The sequence below is a fragment of the Melozone crissalis genome, unplaced genomic scaffold, assembly GCF_028551555.1.
Source record: "Melozone crissalis strain CALT ecotype California unplaced genomic scaffold, PUWL_Pcris_2 ptg000096l_1, whole genome shotgun sequence".
NCBI classification, from domain to species: domain Eukaryota; kingdom Metazoa; phylum Chordata; class Aves; order Passeriformes; family Passerellidae; genus Melozone; species Melozone crissalis.
Window position 1 is genome coordinate 3,092,211 of NW_026535873.1, and position 13,579 is coordinate 3,105,789.

A 13,579-nucleotide genomic window follows, 5' to 3' on the forward strand; every position below is an offset into this window, starting at 1 on the left:
TGTTTGAGTTTCCTGTGAGTGGAAGAGAGTAGGTTCATAAAACACATTCCTACAAAATTCTCACACCTGTGTCCATGTGCTAACACCAAAAAATCTGTAGCAGCTCTATTTTGCAGTGTGCCATGTCTAATACTATCTGCATCAGTGAGCATTTGATTTAAAATAGCTGAACTTGTATTCAGTGTGGGAATCCACAAAATCAGAGGGTTTTGGGGAAGCTGCAAAAGGCAGGCCTCAGAGACAGCAGAACTGTGGTTGGAGCTAAGCAGTAGCCATGAGATAGGTCAGCAGAAAAATTATTTAAAAAGTAGAAAAGCAAGGAGAAATAGAACAATAGTCTATATCTTAACGCTTGTCTAGAATAACTCCCTAAGATACAGAAAAGTTTATCTAGCAACATATTAGGAAGTTTGAAGCTTAATAATGGAGCTCTGTGCATTGTGTTTTAAAGCTTACAAGCAGGTATTGTATTCAAAATAAGCAAGCATTGGTTTTACCAGAGATACATGTGCTTATAGTGGTTGGATAGAACTGCTGTCAATATGCTTTTGCTTTGTGGGATTGGTTAAAAAACTTATAAATTAAGTTGTACTATTAAGTTCTTGGTCTGCTGCTTGGGATGTGAGCTGCTGGCTTCTTCACATTGTCGTAACCATGTAATGAGACTGATGCTGAAAAATAAAACAGCTCAAGGCACGTTCCACAGCAGTGCCTTTCCCATTTGTGATTTGTACATAGCCCCTGGCTCTCTCTATACAAGAGACTCTGCAAAGTACTTTACATTATTCAAATTTCATTAATTCTAATGTCATATACCTTTCATGAATTGCTCTCAAAAAGAACCACACCCCCCTGTCTTAAGGCACTTTCATAACAACATGTACACACACCTCAAAGAAGGACCTCCAGTACTTGACCAGAATCAGGAATCTAAAATTGTTGAAGGGCCATAGCCTCTCATTATGTGGGTGACAGAATATGCTTGTGTTTCTACAGATACAGGACCCCGGTGGATTCCCAGAAGATTTATCAGTCCCTATGTAGAACACAGACCTGAAGACAATCCCTTGAATGAACACAAAGTCAGCTCCCTCTCCCACCATGCCACAGAAGCAGCTTTCTCTTGGAGATTAAGAAAAAAGAAATTCACATATCCAAACATTGTGGCAAGGACACTCATCACACGTAGATATATCCCACTGATTATGTCCATGTCACGCTCTAATGCAGACACACCTCTCCCTTTTCCATCCCTCTACCAGTGACCCTTTATCCCTACCCCTCCCTCTTTCCCCTCTTGAAACTACTCCTTTTTCCCTGCCTCAAACTTCCCTTAGAAAAGAGAAGGGAGTGATTGGGAGGAGTTGGTAAGAACTATAGAGGGAACTTAAGAATATTTAAGAATGTCTTAAAATAAGTCAACTAATGTGTGGTTTTACCATCCACAAGTGAAAACTACCCAGTGGGAAAGAAGAAGTATGATTCTTCCTGCGTTACCCTCCAGGGCACCCCGCAGCAGTACCAGTGCCACCGTTGCCATCGTCTTTATCAGCGCCCTCATCCGTATCCAAGTGACCACCGGGTGGATCATCCCTCAGCCAAATCAAAACATCTGGGTCACTTTGGCAAAGTCATTAAAGCCAGACAATCTTTGCATGGCCATGGAAAGCATAGACGATACGCTCTTAACATTCTAGGTGGGAGTCCCCCTGTCACCAAATGACTGCCTGTACATAGGTAAGAAACCCAACCCCATGGACACCTGGACAAATGGACAAAGATCCTCCCACACCATGTCTCCACAAAACTTGCTTTTCAAGGCCCAGGATGGTGTTCCAGGCTGTAGCATGAGACACAGGGTAGGTTTCCAACCATCCAGTGGTGGCTTCCACCATGGTCAGCACGTAGCGCTTGCCCTGGCGTGTCTGGGGCAGTGTGATGGAGTCAATCTGCCAGGCCTCCCCATACTTGTATTTGGACCACCACCCACCATACCAGAGGGGCTTCACTCGCTTGGCCTGCTTGATTGCAGCACAGGTCTCACAGTCATGGATAACCTGAGAAATACTGTCCCTGGTTAGATCCACCCCTCAATCTCGTGCCCACTTATAGGTGGCATCCCTGCCCTGATGGCCTGAGGCATCATGGGCCCATCGAGCTAGGAACAACTCTCCTTTATGTTGCCAATCTAAGTCTTTCTTTGACACCTCTATCTTTGCAGCCTGACCTACCTGCTCATTGTTTCAGTGTTCTGCATTAGCCTGACTCTTGGGGACATGGGCATCTACATGGCGGACATTCACAGATAGATTTTCTACCCAAGAGGCAATGTCTTTCCACTCACCAGCAGCCCAGATTGATTTTTCTCTACACTGCCAGTTGGCCTCTTTCCACCTAACCTGACAGAGCATTTGCAACCATCCAGAAATCAGTATAAAGGTAGAGCTTTGGCCACTTCTCTCTTTCAGCAATGTCCAGGGACAGCTGAACAGCCCTGAGTTCCTCAAGTTGACTTGATCCACCTTCTCCTTCAGTAGCTTGTGCAACCTGTCATTTGGGGTTCCATATGGCTGCTTTCCACCTCCAGTTCATCCCTACGATGCGATAGGAACCATCAGTGAAAAGAGCATGGTGCGCTTCCTCTGCTGGTAGCTAATTGTATGGTGGAGCTTCTTTAGCCTTCTCACTTACTCCTGATTCTCTTCATCAGTGAGACCAAAATTTTCACCTTCCAGCTAGTTTGTAATTATCTCCAAAATTCCAGGGTGATTCAGCTTTCCAATACGGGTGCGCTGTGTGATCAGACCAATCCATTTGCTCCATGTGGGGTCAGTGGCATGATGGGTGGTGGAAACCCTTCCTTTAAACATCTGCCCCAGCACCAGTAGTTGCGGTGCCAGGAGGAGTTGTGCTTCTGTGCACATCACCTCTGAGGCCCCTTGGACTCCTTCATAGGCAGCCAAGACTTCCTTTTCTGTCGGAGTGTAGTTGGCTTCGGATCCTCCGTAGAATCCCAGTAGTTGGCCTTGAGCATCCCCAGGCACCTTCTGCCAAAGGCTCCAGGACAAGCCATGGTTCCCAGCTGCAGAGGAGAGCACGTTCTTCACCTCTGGTCCTGTCCTGACTGGGCCAAGGGCTACTGCATGAGTGATCTCCTGCTTGATCTGGGCCAAGGCTTGTTGCTGCTCAGGGCCCCAGTGGAAATTGTTCTTCTTGCAGGTGACGAGGTGGAGAGGGCTCACAATCTGGCTGTGCTTGGGAATGTGCATTCTTCAAAAACCTATGGCACGCAGGAAAACTTGTGTTTCCTTCTTGTTTATTGGTGGAGACTTTGCGGTGCTCCTGTTGATGACCTCTGTGGGAATCTGATGCTATCTGTCTTGCCACTTTACACCCAGGAACTGGATCATTCGGGAAGGTCCTTTGATTTTGCTCTTCTTGATGGTGAAGCCAGCTTCCAGTAGAATCTGGATGATTTTCTCTCCTTTCTCAAACACTTCCATTGCTGTGTTCCCTCACACAATGATGTCCTCAATGCACTGCAGGTGTTCCGGAGCTTCACCCTTTTCCAGTGCAGCCTGGGTCAGTCCATGGCAGATGGTGGGGCTGTGCTTCCACCCCTGGGGCAGTCGGTTCCAGGTGGACTCCACGCCCCTCCAGGTGAAAGCAAACTGAGGCCTGCATTCTGCTGCCAAAGGAATGGAGAAAAACACGTTGGCAATGTCAACAGTGGCAAATCACTTTGCTGCCTTGGACTCCAGCTTGTTCTGGAGTTCCAGTATGTCCAGCACAGCAGTGCTCAGCAGTGGAGTCACTTCATTCAATGCATGATAGCCCACAGTCAATCTCCATTCTCTGTCAGATTTGTGCACAGGCCTGATGGGGCTGTTGAAGGGTGAGTGGGTTTTGCTGACCATCCCTTGGCTCTCCAGCTCATGGATCATTCTGTGGATGGGGATCATGGCATCTCAATTTGTTCAATACTGCTGGCGGTGCACGGTCAGGGTGGCAATTGGCACTCATTGCTCTTCCACCCCTCAGGAGTCCTACTGCAGAAGGGCTTTATGGTAGTACAGGCAAGGTGTTCAGCTGCTTTATGTTCTCTGCCTCTACAGCAGCTATTCCAAACGCCCACCTGAGTCCCTTTGGGTCTTTGTAAAGTTGTTCCAGAGGAAATCCCTGCCCAGAATTCACGGGGCCTCTGGGCCAGTCACAATAGGATGTTTCTGCCACTCCTTCCCAGTCAGGCTCACCTGGGCTCCCCACAGGGTCAATTGCTGTGATCGCCCCATCACCCCAGCAACGGAAACAGGTTCTGCCCCCACATGTCCCGATGGTATCAGGGTACACTGCACACCTGTATCAACAAAGGTGTTGTGTTTTTGTGGCTCTGATGTGCCAGGCCATTGGATCCACACCGTCCAGAAAATCTGGTTTTCCTGTGCCTCTTCCTGACTAGATGTCGCTGCCGAGGCAGTCATGACACAAAGCAGAGACCACAAGCAGTCTCAGGTGGCAACTCTTAATTATTGAACAGGGCTGACCTTTTATACATTTTCCAATTATTTATGCTTCTTCTATCCTAACTATTGGCCACAATAAGTCAACATAACACTATTGGTGAAAAGTTACAGTGATTTCAACTAACTTTCTAAAAATACTTCGTCCAGCTGCAAAGTTCTCTTATCTTTCTTCCGTTCCTCACTTCTCTTGGTCCCCTTGGTTACAGCCTTGGAGAGAGCTCCTTATCAGCTTCTTCTTGCTTCTCAGCTTCTTCTCGCTCCTTTAGCTAACAGGCCTGCTGTTAGCCCCTTCCACAGCTAGAGGCAGGACACCCCTAGCCCTTGTTATTATTTCTTTCCTGGGCATACATGGTAGAGGTTCCTTCAAGGGGATCTGACAGATCACACCTGGCAGCTCGGTCACGGGAGGTTGAGGCTACTTTCACTTTAGAGGAACTCCCTCAGTTAGTGTTTCCCTCCTTGAGTTGATGCACCCATGCTGCCAGGACAGAAGTGGGTTTCCCACCCCACCTTCCCATGTCTTCCCCATGGTCATGCCAGAAGAACCACAGGTCAGCCCATGGGGTGTACCCTCTCTCTCTGGCTGGGGGATGTTGGGCTCTGACTTCGGGGCCTGTGACTTGCACTGGTGCCATATGGGAACTGTTCTTCCTCCCTCCACCCTCATCTCTTCTTGTAGGCTCTTAATCACAGCAGAGACATGAGCCTGCATTGGGCCATTGATCACACTCTCACAATATCTAAGCTTGTGGGTGACAGAACCCACTGTCTCTCGGTTGTTATCAGCATTAATCATTGCAATGAAGGTGGTGTATTGAGATGGCCCCAGATTTGCCAGACTCCACAGCATTTGCCCTGTGCACCTGACCTTGTCTGGGTCATTATCATGCTGTCCATCCCTCCCAAAGAGTACCTCCAACATTGCCAATTCTCTCAGCTCTTGGATCCCTTCCTTGAGGGTCTTCCAGAACATTCTATGGTGGTGCTCCTGCATTCTCTCCCTGTGGACAAACCTCTCTCTGACACTCATTAAAAGCCGCTCCGAGAGAGACGGGGACCCTGACTCCCTTACAAAAATCTGATTCACACCTGAGTCCTGGGTCAAGGGTCCCAAATTTCTTGCCTCATCACCATCCAGTTGCACACCTGTACCCATAAGGTCCCAGACACGGAGTAACCAGGTTGTATAAGCCTCACGTCCCCATTGTACAATGTCTTTGTGCAGATTACAGAGACTTTTGTACATCAGGGACTCGGTGATGATCTCAACCATTGGCTCCCCTGTGGTAACCATTGGCTCCCCTGTGGGTTATGGGGCCCTCCTTTCTTATCCTTATCTGGGTGCTCTGATTTCATCTTAGACCTCCTTGTTTCCACATGGGCGACTGCTGCTGGCTGTGACTGCCCTTGCAGTTCAGCTGGAACCTGGACGGTTGTAACATCTGTGGGTTCCACTGCTGCACCATCAGACTCTCCCTCTTTGGGGCAGGGGGAGGGTTTCTCACCAGCTGGGGAAATGTGCTCCTTCAGCATCTGGCCCATCTCCTTCACCAGAACCCCCACCCAGTCTGGGTGGTTAATTTCTGAGGTGGGCTGTGGGGCAGGGTCAGGCTCTGGGGCAGCAGCATCCCTTGTCTCTGGGGTAGGTGCCAGCATGGTTTTATCCAGGTCAATCTTCCCTTATCTCTGAATACTAAATAGAACAGGCCTATCAGCAACACCAACCACTGTATGATATCATTAGCATTTAGAGTGGGTCTGAACCCTTTGAAAACTGGTGGGGCAGACCCAAAGAGCTGGGTGAAGGGTTGGGAGAAAAGTTCCCCAGTGTCATTTCCTCACAGCAAGTACCATTATTAAAGTAAGCCCCAAAACACACTAGTAGTGTGTGATAGCTCTGAATCCATGTGCCTGCCTTCCAGCAGAAGTTAAAGATCCATTAATTCCTCACCTTATTGTGATATATGTTATGGAATAATTCGTGCCTGTGTAAAATATATGTGAAATAAGTTGTGCTTGTACAAAAAAAATTCTTAAAGATTTAAAACCACAAGCTGCAGCCGCTGACGAGATTGCTTCACAAATTGAGAAAACACAGATGGCAGTGGAGAGAAAAAACTGATTAGCAAACAAAAAGACGTGGCTCTGTGCAGAGATGGGCCCTTTCCCAGGACAGTCCAGAGACACCCAAGCGATGAATCCTCAGTAAGTATCTATGATCAAGATAGTCAGAGTCTTCAAGGGTGTGAATCCCAATGCCATGTTCCCGTAACTCGACGATCAGCATTCATCACTACCCAGAAACAGTTCTGTCCAGCCCAGCACACAGAAAAGGAAACTACATAACTATGGGAAGCGACAAGAAGAATAGGAGAAACTCTGCCCTAGGTGGAAAAAGCTGTATAAAACTAACCCGAAGGAGACAACATTTGTAAGCAGAGGGGATCCAAAGCGATAGAGTTTAGATCAGTGTTCACCCAGCGCCAATCCTGGGCTCGAAGCTGTCCCTTTGATTGTGGCTATCGGAGACTGAATCTTGGTTGCGAAATTAAAAAAAAAAAAATTTATTGATTATTGATTGGCTTTTTAATTTACTATGTATAACATTATTAAGCCATAAAACAAACTGAATTGCTGGGGAAGATGAAACAGGAAAGCCTTATAAATATGATTGCCTTTCAAAAGATTTTGAGGATATAGAAACTATAAGCAAGATTGAAATGAAAGCAAGCTTTGAGATACCTCAGTTACTGAACAACTGGAAAACAATGGTATGGCCAACTGAAGGTAATCCCCTTTTGATAAAACAATTCCCCCTGCTTGCAGACAGCTCCAAGGGTGAGAGCAGACCCCACTAGCTTGGCAGAAGGGGTCCAAAGAGGAGTTTTTAGGGTTTAAAATGTAACACAGTATGGTGATGTAATGATTCTTATAGGCTGTATGTAAATGCTATAGGATTTGTATCTTGTACTAGATTGGTTAGTGAGAATTAGAATATTCAACACAGAAGATGATTTATTGTATTGTAACGAGAATCTCGCTCTCTCATCCTCTCTCTCTCTCTCTCTCATTTCTTTACCACTCTGTACTTCTCTCAGGCCTGCTCCAGCTGCATCTGGCAGCTCCAAGCAGGATCCAGGCCCCACACACTTTGCAATAAACTGCAAGTTCCACAGCCTGGCTTCAGAGATCTCTCCAGATCCCTTGGAAGGTGAGACCACCTGGAGACCAGAGGACACCAGCTGGAGCTCCAGGCACAGCTGATGATTGGCACAGCTGAGTCTGTGGGAAGCTTCCATAGCTCCTGCCTTCTCCCTGCCTGTTGACAGCTCCCTCCCTCCAGCCCTCAGACCCTACCTGTGGTAGTTGGTGTTCTACAGGTATTTTAACATAAAAGTTAGATTTCCTATGTTAGTCAGTTATAATGGTTTCTCCCATGTACCCCAATGGTTTCTCCCATGTACCCCATTTTGTTCCCCCTAATGGTTCAGTCCCAACTTGTTTACCACAAAGTTTTCCCGCCACTTGTCTGCCCATCAGTGTGTCAGTCTCCCTGCTCCTCCCCTCATTCCCTTATAAGCCTTGTCAATCTCAGTTCTACTACCCCACTACCCCTTACTCTTGTCAGTCTCTGTAGTCACTCCCCTTGTATTCTCGAATGTTCTGTGTCAGTTAGATATGTCTTGATGGTTGATTGCTTTGTGAGGCTTCTTCCCTCCCCTGAATGATCCTTATTGGAGTTGCTATGTGATCTGTTCCTCCCCTAAGATCCCCTCATTGGGTGAGAGTTGTATCCACCCCTTGCACCATCCCCTCTTCAAAAATGCTAGTCAGACCCATTTTCTTTGTGACTTGCACCTGACCCCTTTAAGGAGTAAAGCCTCCTTGGAAACTCAGACAAGTGATCCTTCCTTGTTTCCTTGACCTCTGATTTCTGCTGTGTCACCCACGCTGTAGAGATTACCGCCACCCTAGACAATCTCGGTAGAGATCAGGCGGCGGCCGCTCTCGTGTGTGCCCTCGGCCACCAAGGGTGTGCCAGCCAGAGAAACTCCATCCCGTGGCTGCAGAGCATTTCCACACCTGCCCATCCCCTTTCTTCCCTTCCAACTTATCCCTTTGCTTTGCCTTCCATTAATAAACTGTTTGGCTTCTTCACTTTACCTGCATCTCTGTGGAGCTGGAGCGATGCAAATCTGGGGCCCCGGGACACACAGGCTCCTCCTGCCGTTCTCTTCCACGCCGTATTTTGTGCACAGACACAGAGGAACGAGGACAGATCAGGCTGGAAAGGTCCCTGTGCTGAAGGTCCAGTTCCACAACACTGTGCAGTTACAGATCTTGCTGAGCACTCTGGAGCCCCTGGACATTGGAAGAGCCAAGCTGAGAATGGATGCTCTGAACCCAGCTGTGAGGGATTCCATGGCAAGCATCCATGGAGGGCAAAGGAGCTTGGAATGCTGGAAGAATTCAACAACAGCATCCTGAAAGCACAGCAGTGCTCCATCCCTGCACAGGATCAGGAAGAGGGCAGAACCAGAGAACATTCTAGTTTAACAGAGAGCTTTGGCTGTGCCTAAGAGCAAATGAAGCAGCAGCATTGTGCCCGAGACTCAGACGCGCGACCGTGCCGGTGCCCGGAGTGCTGTCAGGCAGTGCCGGGATCCCGGCTGTGCTTCTGGTCCCCACAAGCGAGGAATGGCAGCCCCAGGCTCAGACCCAGCCAGAAAGCCAAGTGAGAGCAGAGGGAGGGCACCCTTCCAGTTTCTCTTGGGCATGGCCACAAAACAGCCCCTGCTGCTTCTTCCTCTGCCTGTGTTTGGGCTGTGCTGGTGGCAGAGCCAGCCAGGTTGTCCCAAAGCCTGTTGGCAGCGGGCATGAAAAGCTCTGAGTGCACAGCAGAGTCCTGGAAGGCGCTGGCAAGAGTGTCCTGTGGGGACAGGGCTCTGGGCTCTGGCTGGGAACAGCCTGGTTTTGCTGCTGTGAGCGCAGGCAAGAGTTGAGGCAGGTGAAGAGGCAGCGGGCAGCTTGTGTTTGTAGAGGGCCTGCGGCTGCACCCCTGAACCTCCACCTGGAAACACAATTGGGGGAATACGAGCTGGAGCTGGAGTGCCTGTCCTGAAAGGACCTGGAGTCATTCAGCCTTGCCAGGTTTTCTTAAGGGTGTGTTGGTGTTTCCCTGGAAAGCCACACATTTGGGGAAATGCCTTTGGAGGAAAGGGGCTTGCTTCTCAAGGAAAGTGCTCCACAGGGAGCTCCAGTGAGGTAAGTGCAAGTGTCCCCCTTTGGCTCGCTGTGCTCCTTTCAGTCCTTGAGGCCTGTTGCACTTGGCAGAGGGGCAGGGCAAGGGAGAAGGCTGTGAAGAGCAGGTTTGGCATCCACCTGGACCTGCAGAGACCAACCCAAGCACCTGCAGTAGGGTGTGTTCGCCCCTTTGGACAGAGGTGTGAGCAGGAGCGTCTCTGTCCAGCCACGAGCCCCAAAGCTCTCCTTGAGAGCTGTGAATTAAAAGGCCTTTACACACACACTTTTCACATTTTCCCTGTCTGTTGTGCTTCAACTCTTGGCAATATGCATTTGCCTCCTACCTGGTGGAAGCTGCTGTGGCCCAGGGCCAGCACAGAGCCGGGCTGTGTGGGCCAGGCAGCGTGGAGAGCCTTGGCTGATCTTGGTGTGTCCCTGGCCTCAGAAAAGGCTTGGAAGGTTTGCCTCCCAAGGCATTCTGCTCATTGGCTCTCCCTGTGCATCTTGGAGAGAACAAGGTGGGCATTTCTGGCAGCTGGCCATCAGCAGGCCGTAAAATGGGGGCGTGTTGTGTAGCAAGCCCAGCTGAGATACCCTGACAGGAACCCAGTGCTCCTTGCTCCCCTTTGCCTACACGTGAGTGTTTGTCTGGTTTTGGGATGGCCCTGGCTATGTCGGGGTGCTACATGGACACGAGACAGCCGGTCCTGTCCCGCTGGGTCCCAGCAGTGCCTCGCAGCAGCCCTGCATCCACGTCAGGATGCTGGCCAAGAGAGGTCCTGGTAGCTGAGGCAGCTGATTTTAAGTTTGTGCAGGTGCCTACAGGTCAAGGCCAAGGGTGTTCCCTCAGGATACAGCAGTCCTGAGGGCTCTCCCTTATTCAAAGAAATCAGCAGACAAATGCATTGTCTGCAAGAAGCCCTTTAATTGACCTGGCAGGAGTGCAGGAGTCTGCACCCCACTAAAATGTTTTTCCACCATGTATACATTTCAGTGGGTTAATGTAGGAATTGTATCAAAAATACCATCTATCTTTACACTGCTGAGGTGATTCGATAGGCAGGGGGTTAGAAATACATTGTGTCAGATTCCTAGACTTGAAGCTGATGTCCAGGCACTGGCCAGGAGCGGTCTCCATGCCCTAAAGCAGCACAAAGTCTTCCTCAGGGCTTTCCTGCACTGGGCTGATTCCCTGCTTGCCCTTAGTTCTTCTGGCAGACTATGTCTAAAGGTTTTTGTCAAGTCACTCTCATGTCAAGTTAGGCCAGCCAGGTTTTTCTTATGCTAACTGGTGCTTAGCACTTATGTCTGTCTGCACTAAGCACTTTTATACTATTGTGAATTGCTTGTGCTTACTAATGTAAAACAAAGGCCTTGTTCCATTGCCAAAGGTGCCTGAGGCCCCCTGCTCCTTGTGGCACCAGTTGCTTTCCTGTGGGATGTTCTACCTGCCCGGAGAGTAAAGAGGGAGCTGGAGAAAGAGCTGGCCAGGCTGCTCTGGATCCTTTACCAGCAGCCCTGGCTGAGTGGAGCAGTCTGAGCTGAGCGCAGAGGTGCCAATGGAACCGCCGTGCCCAGGAAGGCTCAGTGGGAAGGGTGATCCAGGAACCACAGGCCTGGCAGCCTAAGCTGCCCCCGGGGAAGGCCTTGGAGCAGATCATCCTGAGTGCCATCCCACGGCATGTGCAGGGAACCAGGGCATCTGCTGGAGGGGGGAAAGCTCTGCGGAGGGACAGGGACAGCTGGGGGTCCTGGTGGGGTGTTGAGGGCTTCTGTGGGGGAGTTTGGGGAGGTTGGTGTTGGTGGGCTGTTGGAGGAGGAGTTGTCTGGAAGGTGAGAGGTCTAGGCTGGAATTTGAGTCAGTTTGAAGGCAGCATCTGTGGTTTGGCACAGCTTTGATTACGGAGGGCAGAAAGAATATCTGTGATTTTTCCTGTTCATGGTCCTGATTCTTCTAAAGGTCATAAGAGAGGAGAGCTGTACTTTACTGGCCACTTGGATATCTGTACCAGGGGGAGGATTAGCCCCTTCGCCATCTACTCATTTGTTTGGGCTACTTTTGTAACACTGAGTGGACTTTCATTTCTTGAGAGCTTTTATCCTTAAGAGAATTAGGATATTATCATCCCTTCACAGAAAACCATTTGCAAACCAAAGAATGGCCTTTTCTTGCCTCTGTGCAGTGTTATGTTCTGTAAAGTGACTCTCAGAGGATGACATTAAGGCAAATGAGTTGCTGCTTTGAGAAGGGAAGCAAAATTCCAACTCTTCACCTTCCCCATCCCAATGAATTTGGGAAGTTTGCAACTTTTTGGAACTATGTGAGTTGACCAATGGGAAGTAAAACTTTCCTGAATTGAGGAGTGTTAAATGACAGGTCCTTCTGTGCCTTTGCAACTAAGGTGTTTTTGTGCTGCAGGAAATTACTTCAATGAGAAAATAATTTCAGCATGGAGTAAGAGCTTCTGACAGAAACCAAGTGTTGCCAGCAGTTGCTCCAGGTGCTGCTGCCAACAGCCCCTGCAGGAAGGAGCACAGCCCCCAATTCACGTGGGCTTTGGCTCCCTGTGGCACAGAAGCCCCCTGGGGGCACAGCCCTCTGGGGCAGGAGATGGGCACCAGCGTTGCCAGGGCTCGGGGGTGGCCGCTCTGCTTGGGCAGGGACTCTGCCACACCTGCTGATGTCAGTGCTCCCCAGGCCCCAAAGGGTCAGAGCACCATTGGTGCCCTGGCCCACACGTTCCTTGCCTGTGTCACACCCGTGGGTTTAGGATGTTCACCAGCTGGGACGTGTCCGAAGGACGCCATGCCAGCTTCTGTGGAAGGTCCTGTGCCCTTCCCAGCGCGGCTGCGTCGGCAACCCTGGGGCTCCTTCTGCTGCACTGAGCCCACAGAGCAGGGCAGCATTTGCTGATGGACTGAGCCATTCCTAAAGACCCTGTTGGGCTGTCTTAGACACTTGGGGTGAGAGATTCCTTCCAAGCTGGGCCATTTTGGGGTGGCTGGGGGCAGCCCCAGGGCAGGGCAGGGTGTGTGCAGGGGCCCTTTGTGACATGGTGCAGCACGGTCACTGTGGCATGGAACGGGTGTCCAAGGGCCCTTTGTGACACATAGGAGCTGGTGGTGACAAGACCACGCCACAGCGCTTGGATCACACGACGGGGCAGAACGGGACAGAGCGGTGCCGTGAGGAGCCCCCGCACAACGCACTCGTTCCTGTCTGACCCGGAGCCTTTCCGAGGCGTTAATCCTGCAGCTGACCTCGAGGACAGACCACAGAACTTGGTGCCCCAGAGGCATCTCCCATCCCTGCCTCCAGTGCCCTCGAGGCCAGACCACAATCCTTGACAGGAGTCTTCTGTCCTTGTGGCAGGAGCCCTCGAGACCACAGTGCAGGACTTTCTGTCCTGTAGCCTTTCCAAGGCTTCTGTCTTGAAGGTGCCTTCCAGGCAGGACTGCAGGACTTGCTAACTTGGAGCTTTTCCGAGGCATCTCTCCTGCAAGTAGCCACAAATCCAGTCACTGACATGGAGCAAAGACCCCCAAGAGTGCCCAAGCTGGCCTGGCTGGAAGAGGAGGAAGAAGGCCCTGGAGTTGCCCCAGCACATCAAACCAAAGAGGTGGTGTCACTTGAGCTGCCGCAGGAGGGTGAGTGCCAGAGCTGGGCCACAGGGTTGGTGCCTGCACCAGCTTGGCGCCTTTGCATCTCATCCCATCCCATCCCATCGCATCCCATCCCATTCCATCCCAGTCCCTGGGGACATGCCCATGGACAGGACAGAAGAGGGGCCAGGCAGACGCCCTGCAGGGGC